The sequence below is a fragment of the Lactuca saligna genome, chromosome 3 (assembly GCF_052625555.1).
Source record: "Lactuca saligna cultivar CGN05327 chromosome 3, ASM5262555v1, whole genome shotgun sequence".
Lineage (NCBI taxonomy): Eukaryota > Viridiplantae > Streptophyta > Magnoliopsida > Asterales > Asteraceae > Lactuca > Lactuca saligna.
This window is the reverse complement of record NC_136419.1, coordinates 31,546,976-31,562,616: the sequence shown is the minus strand read 5'-3', so window position 1 is coordinate 31,562,616 and position 15,641 is coordinate 31,546,976. Positions and strand designations below refer to the sequence as shown.

The window sequence follows — 15,641 nt, the reverse complement described above, 5'->3', positions numbered from 1 at the left end:
GGTAAAGGCAACCCAAAAGGACGATGCACAACTGGGTCAAGTACATACCAAACATAGTTATGGACTTAGACACTAATCCAATAATCTCCCACTTGGATAAGTCTAATAACTATAAATTCAAATATAGTTAGTAGCACGTTGATCAAATCAAATGTACCATGCTTTCAGGGCCTATTTAAGACAACATAATAGTTTCTAAAGGTATCAAATATGATTCAGATAGATACTTGATATCCCCGAAAACATGGTGGTCGATGCATGTACAATGCCACCTTCATGTGGTTGTGTACAAATGATTTCTTCACATCTAGCAGATAGATAGGCTGTTATACTGCTGATAACGTATTTTTTTTTGGTTTGACAATCGGCCTGAATGTCTCATCACAATCTACTCATTGATGTTGAAACGATAGTTAGCAGCCAAACAGGTCTTATATCTCAATAGAGAACCAACTGCATGAGTTTCTCATTGTTTAATCTTGCAAACGACCCTTGGCTGGGACCGTAGGCGGTAGCAACCAAACAGGCCTTGAGTGCATAGGCACTTTGCCGATCTTTGATCCCCAAATTTCACCATATAAGTCTCCAAATTTTATTTTGTATAATTATCACACAATTTCTATTTTTATTTTATTCTATTTTTATTATGTGTTTTGATTACTTTATGAATATTCTGCCTTTATTTAGGGGATTTTAAATGTGAATTTTTGTTCTAAAGAAATCTATAACTTCTATTAAATAAGAATTATTAAAAGTGTATAATTAAAAAACTTAATCATATTTTTTAGGTTTTGAGTATTAATTAAGAACGGTGAGGAGCCCATGATTTTAATTGATGTTAAAATTAAATCGCTTTGTAATTTGTATGCTTAGATTCCAAAGTCAAAGTCAACCCTTTATCTACGAACTAGTCACAGGACCTGGTATACGGCGCCAGGAAATTAACCACATATATTCGTATGAAATATTTTCAATTTATGTTTTGAGAAAAATATACTTTTGATGAGATACGTTCTATTTATGAGTTTGATAATTATTATATATTTTAGCAAAGATTTCAATCCGAAAGTTAAAAGAAAAAGGCTAAAAATCTGAACATATGTAATATCAATTTGTTCACTGCTTCATTGGTTTTTAGAATGCGAATTTAGTAGTCTATAGGGAAAAAGTCAACACGCCATATATCTTCAACGCTGCACCTGTATACCCTAAAATAGAATCAGTTGAACACCATCCTCCTTCCCGCATTTTTCAAACATCTTTGAATTGATCACCATCCTCCTTCCGAGGTTTTTCAAACACCTTAATTTGAACCGATCACAATTTTTATAACCCCATTTGAAGTCAACTGTATGCTCTCTGCTGTATATAAATACGCCATTGCTATTGATCAAGCTCACCAAATTAACTAAACATGAAGAAGTCTCAACTTAGATCTTCAGTTTTGCTCATGGTTCTAAGTTTCTTGTTTTCTGTTTCATGGGCAACGTCCTTATCAACCTCAAGTTCTGGCGATCTAATAAGCTGCCTACAGTCCAACTCCAACAATGTCACTGCCATTTCTCAACTCATTTTCAGCCCTGTCAATGCTTCCTTCCTACCCATTTGGCAAGTGGCAGTTCAAAACACCAGGTTCCTTAAACCCTCCACGCCTAGACCATCAGTGATCGTGACACCTATGGAGGAAACCCTTATAAAAACATGTGTATACTGCGCCAAGAAACACGGCTACGAGATCAGGATCAGGAGTGGGGGCCATGACTACGAGGGCCTCTCATACACTGCTGATGTTCCCTTTGTTATGCTTGATTTCACCAACATGAGGTCTATAGACGTGGACGTAGCAAAAAGGACTGCTTGGGTCCAAGCAGGCGCTACGCTTGGTGAACTCTACTACAAAATTTCACGAGAGACGGATACCTTGTATTTCCCGGCAGGTGTTTGCCCTACGGTGGGTGTTGGTGGTTACATGGGCGGTGGTGGCTACGGAAACCTGTTGAGGAAATACGGTACTGCAGCCGATAATGTTCTGGATGCTCGCTTCATGGATGTTGATGGGAATATTCTCGACCGGAAATCAATGGGAGAAGATTTGTTTTGGGCGATCCGAGGAGGTGGATCTTCAAGTTTTGGAATTGTTCTTGCATGGAAGCTGAGCTTGGTTCCAGTTCCAAAAAAAGTAACTGTCTTTATACTCAATAAAACTTTGGAACAAGGGGCAACCGAAATCTTCCATAAATATCAATACGTTGCACCAAATATCGATAGAAATTTGCACATAAGAACTCAAGTTTTTGCCGAATATATCGGCAACACCACCAAGAAAACCATAAGAATTATGTTTGAAGGAATATATCAGGGCACAACAGACACATTGCTTCCGTTGCTTTACAGAAAATTTCCAGAGCTCGGTGTTACCCGAGAGATTTGTGAAGAAATTAGAATGGTGCAGTCGACCCTTGTGTTTTGGGGGTTGCCAAGCTCAACCCCGACCGAGATTCTTACGAACCGATCTGCCATTGCCAAGCTGAACAACAAAAGCAAATCAGACTACACCCGGGCACCCATCCCCATAAGAGGACTCAAGAAGATATGGAGAAAGCTTATCCAAAACGATGAATCGGCGCTTCTGATGATCAATCCATTTGGCGGAAGGATGGCTGATTTCTCCGAGACAGCAATTCCGTATCCTCATAGAGCGGGGGTGTTGTTACAAATTCTAAAGACTGTCAATTTTAACGGTCAACCTTCAGACACAACCCCTACGTCCCTCAGGAGGATAGCTTGGCTGCGAAGCTTGGATGCGTTAATGACGCCTTATGTGTCAAACAACCCCAGAGAGGCATATTCCAACTACAATGATCTGGATTTGGGTGTTGGAAGTACTAACTACCAAGAAGCAAGTGTTTGGGGTGAGAGATACTGGAAGAGGGACAACTTCAAGAAGTTGATTCGAATCAAGGCCAAAGTTGATCCTCACAATTTCTTTAGGCGCCCACAGAGTATTCCTGTTTTCTAAAACCCCCGATCATTTTATTAATTCTTTTAATTGTTTTCATGAAAAACTAGCAACAATGCTACTTTCTGTCAGCTTCTTTTCCTAGTGTATATGATCTCCATGCTAACAAAGATGTTTAAAAGCATGTGGTCAAATTCTAATTATGAATTTATCTAATAAATACATTGTCTTATTAAGACATTTTACATCATATTTCTTTCTTATACTTCCTCTTGTCTAAAAATTATGTTTTTTTTTTATTAAGATAGTTTGGGTCAATACAACTTTAGACTTGGGATACGTACTGTGAAAAAAAAAATGTATCATTTGGACGGCCTACACCGAACCCGCCATAGAGTTATCATGTGGGAATAAATGCTGAAATATTACGATCAATATTTTGGCAGAACAATAACGTTAAAACTAGGGATGAGCAGCGGAAGCGGGTACCTGCTTACGAAACCGGAACTACCTCAGAACTGTGAGTTCTGGAACGGGAACCGCCTTAGGCGGTTCCGGTTCCAATTTTTATTTTTACGAAACCGATACCCGCTGGATACCCGCTGGTTCCGATTCCAATTTTTATTTTTACGAAACCGATACCCGCTGGATACCCGCCGGTTCCGATACTGGGTACCCGGAACCAGCAGTTAACCGGAACAGGTACCTCCGAGTACCCGTCTTTTTTTTAAAAAAATATATATTAAATTTTTTTATTTTGTTAATTTTGTTTTTAAAAAAATAGGGCAAAAGAACTTATACCTGATTTCCTTACCTTAGTCGTTTTAGGGTTTTTGATATTCATTTTTACGAAAAGAAAAAAGAACACGCCGACACCATAGCCTCTCTTCTTGTCGTCACTCTCCCTATCAAACCGGCAATAGTTTGTTCAATCGAAGCTTCAATCGCTCCCGTTACCGATTAACCAGAAATACCACAGTAGTCTTCAATCGTTATGTTCAATCGACGCGTCAATCAGTAGGCTCAATTGGTAGGCTCAATCGAAGTCAGTTTCCAATCTAAATCTCTTCACTCCTCCTTTTCCCTACGTCCCTCCACCTTCCATCGGAATGGATTCGTCGTCAAAGTTGTAAGTAGCTCCGAATCCCTCACTTTGTTTAGTTGTGTGGTGAGGATCAAACATTAGACATTAGTTCATTCAAAAAATTGAAACTATGTTGTACAACACCATTATACCAATATCTAAATTATATTATCATGTTCTCGTTGATTATGGAAGTAGATGTATTCGGTATGGATTTGAAATTCTGGAATGTATTTTAGTGTTTATAGGGCCTTCCACTGGTCGGAAATGTTGCACCAGATTTTGAAGCCGAAGCTTTTTTTTTGAGCAAGAATTCATCAACGTAACTAAATCGACTCATAATGATTACATATACATAATGATTATATATACATAAAATCCCAGATTTCATAACTTTGTAAGAACTTTATGAATTATAGGTTAAGCTCTCTGACTACATTGGCAAAAAAATGTTGGATTAGTGTCTAAGCCCGTAACTATATTTGGTAAAGTACTTGACCCGGTTGTGCATGGTTCTTTTGGGTTGTCTTCACCGAAGCAACATGATAGGATGATTTATTAAGAAAGAGGTTATTATGATTTATTAATATGTTATATGAATAATATATTAATGGAGAAATCACACAATTAAATTAATATTAGACAAGAATTAATTTTGTGGCTAAAAGATATTAATTTAATATTAGGGACTTCAACTGTCAAATGTGTGATAGTTGAGTATTGGGTTGAGGAGCCTCTTGGACTAGGCATGGATGAAATTAGGGTGTGTCCATCCATAATTTCGACCCTATGGCCTCATTCCAAAAGCTTCCTTGGATAGCTTAAGGCCTAAGTTGTCCATTAGGGTTTTTGACTGAAACCCTAACATCTCCAATATAAATAGGACCCTTAGGCCCCAAAATTCGGCTACCCTATTCCTAAGAGTGCAAGAGTCAAATTCAAGAGCCTCCAGCCTATCTCCAAGACCATTCTTTTGCTATTGGTGTTTGTAAACCATTAGATGAGTGACACTTGTGACTCTAAGCTTCAAAGACAAGAAGATTCAAGCAAGCAACAAGAGGTAATGATCTAGAACTAATTTGTTTAATTAATTTCGAATTATACTCATTAGATCTAGGGTTTGAAAGTCTTGGATAAATGAATGTATAATTAGAGAAACCTAGATCCAAGAATTAGGGTTTGCATGAGCACATAGGATGTTCTTTTGGCTCAAACCCATCAAGAAATATGTCATTTTCTTTTTCTACCCTCGTGATTTCACTTTCGTTTGTCCAACAGGTGAGTTTCACTTTCACTTTCACATTACTTTTAAACATAATTTGATCCAATTTTTCTCTTAATTATGTGTTTATCATGTAGAAATCAATGCATTCAGTGATAGATAGGCAGAATTTGACAAGAAAAACACAGAGATATTGGGTGTTTCAGTAGACAGTGTGGTAAATTCAAATCCTTCCTTTACCATGATTTTTTCTTAATACAAAATTTTACATTATGATTTATGAATTTATGATTCTATTTTCTTTTTTCTTAATACAAATATGACCCAATTGATTCGTGTTGTTGTTGTAGTTGTTGTGTTGTCTTTTGGATGAGCTCAAGCACATACAACAAGCTATTGCATTCCTGGTATGCATATAGATATTATTGCCTAATAAAAATCATTTAATAATCATGTATATGAGTCGTAATGTTGGTTTTTTTAGGTTACCCAGCAAAAGCAAAACAGGACAGTGCATGAAATACCTGTAAGTTTGTGGAGATTTTGAGATTATATTTTATCATGTTTAAACTTTCAGGTTTTTGCTAATCAAATGGTCTAACTTAAAGATTGTGATGGAATATGCATGCAATATACTGTTCTCGATGAGCTGACAAGATCAATGGATCTAATTCAAGGCTATGTTGTTTTTGCTGGGTTGTTTTTTCCTGTTGTTGTTTTATGTTTATTGTTTGTAATTTTTCATTTTCATCATCTTTACTTGTTAAATTTCACTTGAATTGAAATGTTTTCTATGATTTTTTTTAATTATGGGAAGTGTTTTTAATTTTTAATAGGTTGTTATGTAAAAGATCAAGTTATTATAATGGTTTTATTATCATATCTTATACATTTGATGTTTGTAAATGTTAATATCCATGCCATACACTCTATAATTTATAAATAAAAAGTTTTATATTTAAGAAGTCGGGTACTTGGAACCGGAACCGGTCCCGGCGGTTCCGGGAGCGGTTCCAATTTTCTAGGAACCGATGTAGGCGGTTCCGGTTCCAATAATTTAAGAACAGCCGGTTTCGGAAGCAGTTCTCGTTACAACAAATTATACATAACAATATGAATAAATTACTTAATTAAGTATAATGATTTTTCAAAGCATAAATAACATGAGTATGTTTGTTCGTTTGACATCTACTTTCAAATAAAAATTGATTTGATCAAAAGTGGCATCTTTGAATAAAAAGTTAGTTAAATTATCCATAACTTTACGCGATCCATATTTACTTATTATATATTCTTTTAGTTTATTTAAATAAGAATTGACGTGACTATCCAAATAACAACATTCTTTAGTCAACATTGTAGTTGTTAATTTGAACAAATTAAATTTAAATAGTAGAATGCATGCGACCTAGCATTTTGATTCCACTAGCTAGAAATAGTCAATTAGGCACTACATATTATGCGTTCATTCCTTTTATAGATTTTATTTCAATAGGAAAACTTGTGTCTTGAAGGTATGATATGACTAATTATATTTTGGTTAAGTTGGTCTCGTTAAATATTTTTGAATAATCGTTAAAAGTATATTACTTTGTTAACTAGAAGCATCGTGTTACAATTACTAGTCATGTGGGCTAATATGGATCGGAATCATGAATAAGAACAATAGATGTGTTTCTGTTTCTTGCCTGCCTAAAGATTTGGTAATTATGGATCTTCTTCTCGATTTCTAAATCATATAATTACAAATATAATAACACTTTTACAAGAACCGGCCATGGGCAGGCTATACACTAACACCTGCCGTAGTTTGATCAGAAGAGGAGACTTTCAAATGTTCAAACTTAATTAGATATTAATGAATAGAGAATTCAATACACCAATGTTGAAGATTTCCGCATGTTTGGTGCTTGAAGGAATATACATTAATTTGGTGTCGATTGCCGCTCCGATAGCTAAGGCACCTTACCGTCTAGCTCAGCCCGAGATGCAGGAGCTGTCTATGCAGTTTCAGGAGCTGCTAAACCGAGGGTTTATTCGTCCGAGTAGTTCCCCTTGGGGAGCATCGATCCTGTTCGTGAAGAAGAAGGACGGGTCACACAAGATGTGTATTGATTATCGGAAGCTAAAAAAGATAACGGTCGAAAACCGTTATCCGCTTTCGAGGATCAATTATTTGTTCAATCAGCTATTGGGTGCATTTGTGTTTTCCAAGATTGATCTTTGGTCGGGGTACCATCAGATGAGGATATACTGAGGACAACTTTCAAGACTCGGTACGGGCACTATAAGTTTGTGGTGATGCCATTCAGGCTCACCAATGCCCCAACAACATTCATGGATCTCATGAACAGAGTGTGTAGGCCGATGTTGGATCTGTCAGTGATCGTGTTTATTGATGATATCTTGGTCTATTCTAAGACCAAGGAGCATCACGAGCAACATCTGAGGGAGGTGTTGGAGACATTGAGAATATAAGGGCTATATGCCAAGTTCTTAAAGTGTGATTTCTGGTTGCGAGAGGTATAGTTTTTAGGGCACATCATCAATGAGGAGGGTTTTTCGGTTGATCCAGCCAAGGTTGAGGTGGTGGTGCAGTGGGAAGTATCGAATAACACATCAGAGATTTGTAGCTTCTTCGTTCTAGCGGGGTATTATTAGAGATTGATCTAGGATTTTTCCAAGGTCGTTGTACCATTGACCTGTTTGACCAAAAAGAATGCGACTTTTTGGTGGGGCCTAGACTAGCAGTCGGCATTCGAGACCTTGAGGTAGAGGTTATGTGAGACCCTGATTCAAGTACTACCTGAGGGGCTTGATGATTTGGTGGTGTATTGTGACACATCGATCTCAGGGTTAGGGGCAGTACTAATGCAGAGGGGACATGTGATCGCATACACCTTGAGGCAGCTGAAGCCTCATGGGGAGAACTACCCCACTCATGACCTTGAATTGGGGGCGGTGGTGTTTGCCCACAAAATCTAGAGGCATTACTTGTATGCAGTGCGGTGAACCCATCTTTGCTGACCACAAAAGTTTGAAGTATTTGATCGATCAGCAGTACCTCAACATGACAGAGGAGGTGATTGGATGTGCTAAAAGATTATAATTGTGAGATCTTATACCATCCAGGGAAGGCCAACATGGTGGCCGATGCTTTGAGTCAAAAGGCGGTTGGTTCTCCGATCGGGAACATTTGTTTGAGGATGACAGTGATCTCTCCATTGTTGGATATGATCTAGGAGGCTTAGGTGGAGGGTTTGAAGAGAGAAAATTAGAAGTTGGAGAGGATTTAGGATCAGATTCCCTTGTTTGTTCGACATGGTTGGGGTCTTTTGGCACACTGTAGCCGAGTGTGGGTTCCGATATCTGGAGGATGAGATAGAGGATATTGGAAGAGGCACACAAGTCTAAGTTTACTATACATCTGGGGCCACAACAATGTATAGAGACCGGAGACTGAGTAACTAGTGGCCCTGCATGAAGTGGGAGATCATCTGGTTTGTGGATTGGTGCTTGACCTGCAGGAAGGCCAAGGCCGAACATCAGCGGCCTCATGGCAAGGTTCAGCCGATCTGTTTATGTTTGCGTACTTCGAGGATGAAGTCTAGTTCAAGTGGGGGAGAGTTGTAACACTCCAAATCAAGTGTTACCTTTGAAGCCCTTGAAATTATAAATATGGCATAATGTTCCCTTAAGTATGTTGGGCGTACTCATGATATGGCATAATGTTCCCTTTGGTATGTTGGGCGTACTTCATGAGTACGCTTAGCATACCATGCATGGATGATCGCTGAGGGACAACACATATGTTGCGCGTACCAAAGGGTACGCGGGGAGTACGTGACAAATGCTCAAACCCTAATTTCTGAACTTAAGACCTATATAAGCATCCTTATCTCATTTAAGCTTCACCTTAACCAGCCTCCTTCACTCTCAAACGTCCCTGAAAACCATAAAATCATCAGAGAGTGTGTTCTTGAGCTTGTGGGTGTTTAAACATCATCCTTTTGGTGTGCTAGCTACAAGGAAGAAGAGGAATCAAGCTTGAACGACGAAGACCTTGTGGATCTTACATTTTCAGCTGCTTAGGGAGCTTGAGGAGGTAAAAATCTTTCACCTTGGTCATCATTTTCATTCCTAGAGCTAGGGTTTTCTCTTTAGTCCCTTTTTGTGTTCTTGAACCACCTCTTGAGAGTTTAAGAAACTCCAGAGCTTAGGGAGGATAAATCTAAAGTCCTTTGGTCCATTCATAGCATAAAAATGGAGTCTTGAAGGGTGTTTTGACCTCATGCATGGATTAAGACTCTTGGAAAGGTCTTAATGGGTTGTTGGGAGCATATGGGACATGCAAAGGCATAAAGTTGCCAACTTTATGCCTTGGGACGTCTTAATGTACTCAGATCTAAAGATTGGACATTGGAACATCAAGTATTAAGTAGTTAATGTAAAAGGTGCTTAAGCGGTTTGTACGTTGGGCGTAGTATAGCGTACGCAACGCGTACAACATACGGACCCAGTACGCTAAGCGTACAGGAGTGGTACGTAGGGTGTACGCACTCAGATAGGTTTGGACTTGTTTTGGGCATGTAAGCCCTTTGGGCCCTAATCAGTCATTGGGCCTGGTTATGTTTTGAGTTAGTGGGCTAATTTATCTATTGTGGGCCATGAATGCTATGGTTTGGCTTTATTCGACCATGAGGCCTATTAATGATATTTGGACATGGACTTTGGGCCCATCAACAATAAGACACTTTTGGGCCATAAGGAAAGGACTTGGGGCTTGGGTCATTTAATTGTATTATGTTGAACCCTAACCTTGGTTTATTGGTATTATTGCTCAGCATGGGTGGTCACATACTGTTAGGAAAGCGGCTTCGGATTCAGCAGACAGAGGTGAGTCTCCTCACCATACCAATAAGTTGAAGGCACCAAGGTCGGCCCATTATGTGTTATGTGCAATGCGAATTTATATAGTGATATGTGGTAAATTAGTTGGTTATATGTTATGTGGTATGTTAGTTAGTTCTTTATGTTGCATGAATGGCACTTGGTTGTAAGAACATGTAGGGGTGCCCATGGCATTCCAGGTAAAGACCATGGGGGTGCCCATGGAACATGGCTAAAAGACCATGTGGGGGTGCCCATGGAATTCCAAGTAAGACCACGGGGGTGCCCATGGCACATAGGTATAAGACCATGTAGGGGTGCCCATGACATCCTGGATAAAGACCCTGGAGGGTGTTCTGGGCATCCTTATATGTTTATATGCATGGTTTATGTGATTGTTATGGATTATGAGGTTATGTGGATTATATGGGGTATGCTCTTGGGAACTCACTGAGCATTAACTTATAGTTTGTTGATTGTTTTAGGTACTTCAGATCCTAAGGGCAAGGGTAAGGTTTGATGGTGCGGCGTGCACTCTCCCGCATTTCATATGGGGACACTCTGATATTTAAAATAAAATGTTGATATTATGGATTTTGAAAACAATGCACTAATGAATAAGCCACTCTGCAAATGTGCTTATGGTTGTATTACTCGTGATGGTGCACTAATGAATGTAAAAGCATATTTTCCAATTATTCCACTTACACTTAATCAACACCGTGCATTTTTTAGGGTGGTTTGACCATTATTAACCACCACAACACAACCATCCGACCACCAATAGGTGTTGGTTTTAAGAAGGACTTATTTCTCATCCATTTGGTATCATAAGGAGCACAATTGGTTGTAACCTAACCCTAATACGATGATTTTGAACGTAAAGTTCCTAACTCTAAATCCTCATTAAGCTAAGTATCATGACCTTTAGGTTAATTTGAATTACATATAAAGACAGCCTAATGAGTAACCACTAATTATGATAAAAGTATTAAAGTGAAAGCTTAATCACTAAGTCCTTCATGGGACACCTAAAGTGACCTAAAGGTTAATATGATCAATTTCACTGAATCTGTCCTCGAACTTCTAGAAATCATACAAGACTATCAGAAGCTCCAAAAATCATAAAGGTTGGTTTTCTAGAAAATTTGATGAGTCTAGTTTCTCTAAACTTTGAATCAAATTACCAAATTACAACTCCTTGAAAGGTATTATTCACAATCTTCTTAAACTAGTATGTATTGTCACATATTTCATATGTTGTGTTTCAAAAATTATTATAAATTCAATAGAACTCCAAATGTCAAAATTCCAGGGTCTATAGTTAGATATGGATGTCTAGTTTACTCCATCTCATGGGCTTGATGAAATTCATAGTGCTACTAACATCAGTTTTAACCATAACCAAACCGATCCATCTATGTTTATCTAAGAATCATTTCATGTTACCATATACCGACTTCTCTATGCATATGAAATTATTTTCACAATAGCTTCCATCGACCTTATGTAAGTTCGGTAGTGAATTTACTATGATAGACCAGGCTAGACATACCGACTAAGCTACGATATAAAGTAGGATAATCTATCGGGATGCCTATCGAATCCAATTTTGGAACTTAATCGAATGGTGATATGGGATTTTAGTGTTGTATAATAACACACATAGAATCTATGTTCCATACTTTTGTTGATATAAAAATAGTCGTTTAAGTGAATAAACAGGAAATGCCTAAAATATAATTTAAGTGTGCCAAGGGATATTATAGCAAATTCACTAGTGAACTGACTATTAAAGAAGCTCGATGGAAAGCATTGTGAAAATAATGTAATGCATATAGAAGCTGGTATCTGATAGCATTGAATGATTGTTAGATAAAAATAAATGAATCAGTTTGTGTAACACCGATTCCATGTATGACTCTAAATTTCAGTGATTTATGTTTCTGGGTGGTCACGGAATAGTAGAGTTCCATCACGGCGTGGTAATTCTTTTTGGGTCGCAGGTTTTTGAAAGACCACCACGAAATGGCAATATGTGGCACGATGTGTTAGCCGCTGTTGGACAAACCCTAATTTCTAGGGTTTGCACCCTATTTAAGACTCATAAACCCTGAAGACCTTTTACCCTCATCAGCCTCCATTGCCCACTTAGTTCCTTTCAAACCCTAATCTCCATTAGTGGTGTTTTGAGCTCATTTTGGTGTTTGGTGTCTATTTTAGAGGGAAGGAAGCCATTGGAAAGCAAGAACGAAGCTCCAAGCCTTGTAGATCTAAGTTGTAGACTTCTTGAGCAACCCCTAGGAGATATAAAGTTTTCAACTTGATGATTATCTCTCTATATCTTGCTAATGTTAGAAAGTATGTGCTTTTGTCCCATATTTTTGGTCTAAATGAGTATGATGTGGCGGACCCCCACTTAGGAGCCAGGGGAGGCCATGCCCCCCCCCTGCTTTTGAAGCTCATAATACCTATTATACATAATCAAGTTAAAAAATATTTACTAGAATGAAAATTTTGCCCTCCCGTTTTCCAGATTTTTAAGTATAAGCAATACATTTAATTTATACAATTTAGTTTTTAACTAAAACAATAAATACCTGATGACAAGCTTTCAGAAAATCACTAAACAAAATCACACATCAAAACTAATTCTCTTTTTTTGAGGAATCTGCTGTAAATAAAAGCTATATACCGATTAAATCTATAAAATAAATAATATCCAAAGATACAATCAAATTTAAAACCATTTAACTTTGAGTTTAAGAAATCTATAAACCTAAAATTATATTTTTGACGCGGTGAAAGACCTCTCAAAACACACCAGAAGAACAATGTCGTACGCTTAAATCGCTGCTACCTTTGTACGCCCTTTTGGTGTTCATCGCATGTGTTTATGGTATGGTCTCTATTTCTCTCACTCGTCTTTGTTGGATGTCAGAGCTGGTTTTCCTCAAGTCCCACTGCTCTGTGGGTAGCCTCTTTTTTCCTTTTCTCTATTTTTTTCTTGGTTATTTAATACATAAAGAAGAGCTTAAAATTGTGATTAAACCTAGTCCCTATAACTAGTCCCTATAGTTTGCAATGTGACTACTCCCTGTAAAACTGTAAAGTTGTCAAGCTAACAGGCTCACATTGCTCTTTTATTGGATTAAACTATTTATTTTTATATGTAAGTTTATTGTTTATTAATATCTATAAATCAATTCCGACATTTTAAATATTTAGATGCTTATTACTTGTTTGTTGATTTATTTAAAAGATATAACTGTGAATAACTACATAAACATTAAAATAATCCTTAAATTTACATATATGATCCATTTCATATAAGATTTACATATATGATCCCTTTCGTACCTACCAAATGGAAGTAATTTAGTATGACTAAAAATTTACTTATAATTGTCATAATTTTGAACCATATAAAACAATTTTTATATTGAAGTTTTGATTTCGGCCCCTCTAGTTCTAATATTCGTGTTCCGCCCCTGTGAGTATGGACTACTCAAGATCCAATGAGTTTCCTTTTTAGATGTTTTTGGGTGTTTAGAGTTATAAAATAGAATCTTGACCCTTTCTTTTCCTCCATGCATGCATTTGATTACTTGTTGCATTTTGAAATGTTAGTGTTTATGATTTGGACACTTTATAGCCATGAAAGTTCATAAAGTTTTAAACTTTATGGATTAGAATGTTATTTGGGATCAAAAATGAGTTTTAGAGGAAAGGACTTCAAGGATTAGGAGCTTAATGTTTAAGCCATGTTGAGAGTTTGCTCTTTTGAACATAGAATTTAAGATCCTTATTCGTTGGATGGACTTAAGGGATAAAGTTGGAACTTTATCCATTTAGACCCCATAATAGACCAGATTTAGGCTTTGGAGCCCAGAGATGGAAGAAATCGGCTTATTCCATTAAGAGGTTCGAGGAATAGTAACCATGGTGTGGTTTGGACAACCATGTCGTGACGATTGGGTTAAGGCTCGTCTGTTTTGGCATTTTATGGCCACAACATGGCCAAGGAAGGCCACAACGTGGCGGTTAGCTATACGTTGAATTTTGGACTTTGACCAATTTTAGCCAAGTTAACCTAAGTGTATTTTGGGTATTTTGAGTTGTATTTGAGATTGGTTTGTATCTATTGTATAGGTGACAAGTAGAGCTGAGACTCGTAGTAGAGATCTATTCATCTATTTGTTCAGACTAAGATGTGCGTTTTCCTTACTGTACTTATGGGTCGAAGGCCCCAAGGTTTGCCCATTGAAGTTGATCTACTGATATGTATTGATTGATGATATGTTGATTATGTGGTAGACATGTATGATTATATGATGGCTGTTGATATGCGTTAGACTAATAGATTTGTAGGACTACCTGTGATTCCTAGCTATATGATTATATGTCCGTTGAATATGTTTGTTATCAATTATATGTGGACATATTATGTTTTGGTTGAGACTACTCCTTTGTGTTGTCAGTCCACAGATCGGGGCAATCCAACTAGGAGGTTGTGGGCCAGAGGAATCCAACTGGGAGGTGATGGGCCAGGGTAATCTAACTGGGAGGTTGTGGAACCAATACGTTATATGCAAGGTAGTCCAACCCAGATGTTGTGGGCCATGGTAAGCCAACCAGGAGGTTATGGACCCAACATGCAAAATTTCATATAATATTATTTGTGTTGTGGTAATTTGGGGGAACTCAGTAAGTTTTGGCTTACAGTTTCAGTTTATTCTTTCAGGTACTTTTGATGATCGTGGAAAAATGAAGGTGTGATCATATACATTTTCCTGTTTTTATGATATTAGATCTTGGGAAAAGCTCTGATTGTGTTTATACATTTGAAATTATGGTTTCGTAAATACCATATGGTTGAAATGGGTTCTTTCTTTGAAAATTTTAATTTTCTATGTTTTTGGGATGTTATAGTTTAATTATGTTGAAAGCCGATGTTAATAGCACGTTGATCAAATCAAATGTATGATGCTTTCGGCATTTATTAAGACAACATAATAGTTTCTAAAGGTATCAAATATGATTAAGATGTATACTTGATATCCCAAAAACATGTTGGTCGATGCATGCACATTGCCTCCTTCATGTGGTCGTGTACAAATGGTTTCTTCACATCTAGCAGATAGATAGGCAGATGATAATGTGTTCTTCTTTTCGGTTTGACAACCGGTGTGAATGCCTCATCACAATCTTCTCATTGACATTGAAACGACCGTTAGCAGCAAAACAGGTCTTGTATTCGGATAGAGAACCAACTGCACGAATGTTTCACTGTGTAAACCTCCAAACGACCATTGGCTGGGACCGTAGGTGGTAGCAACCAAACAGGCCTTGTGTGCGTAGGCAACTTGCCGATGTTTGATCCCCAAATTTCACCATATAAGTCTCCAAATTTTATTTTGCCTAATTATCACACAATTTCTATTTTTATTTTATTCTATTTTAGATTATGTGTGTTCATTACTATC

General features: G+C 37.5%; 1 pseudogene; it reads left to right on the top strand.

Annotated features, from left to right (window-relative positions):
* Window positions 1-1,260: 1,260 nt before the first annotated feature.
* LOC145035006 (berberine bridge enzyme-like 8 pseudogene) lies at window positions 1,261-3,183 on the top strand (annotated as a pseudogene).
* The last annotated feature ends 12,458 nt before the right edge of the window (window positions 3,184-15,641 follow it).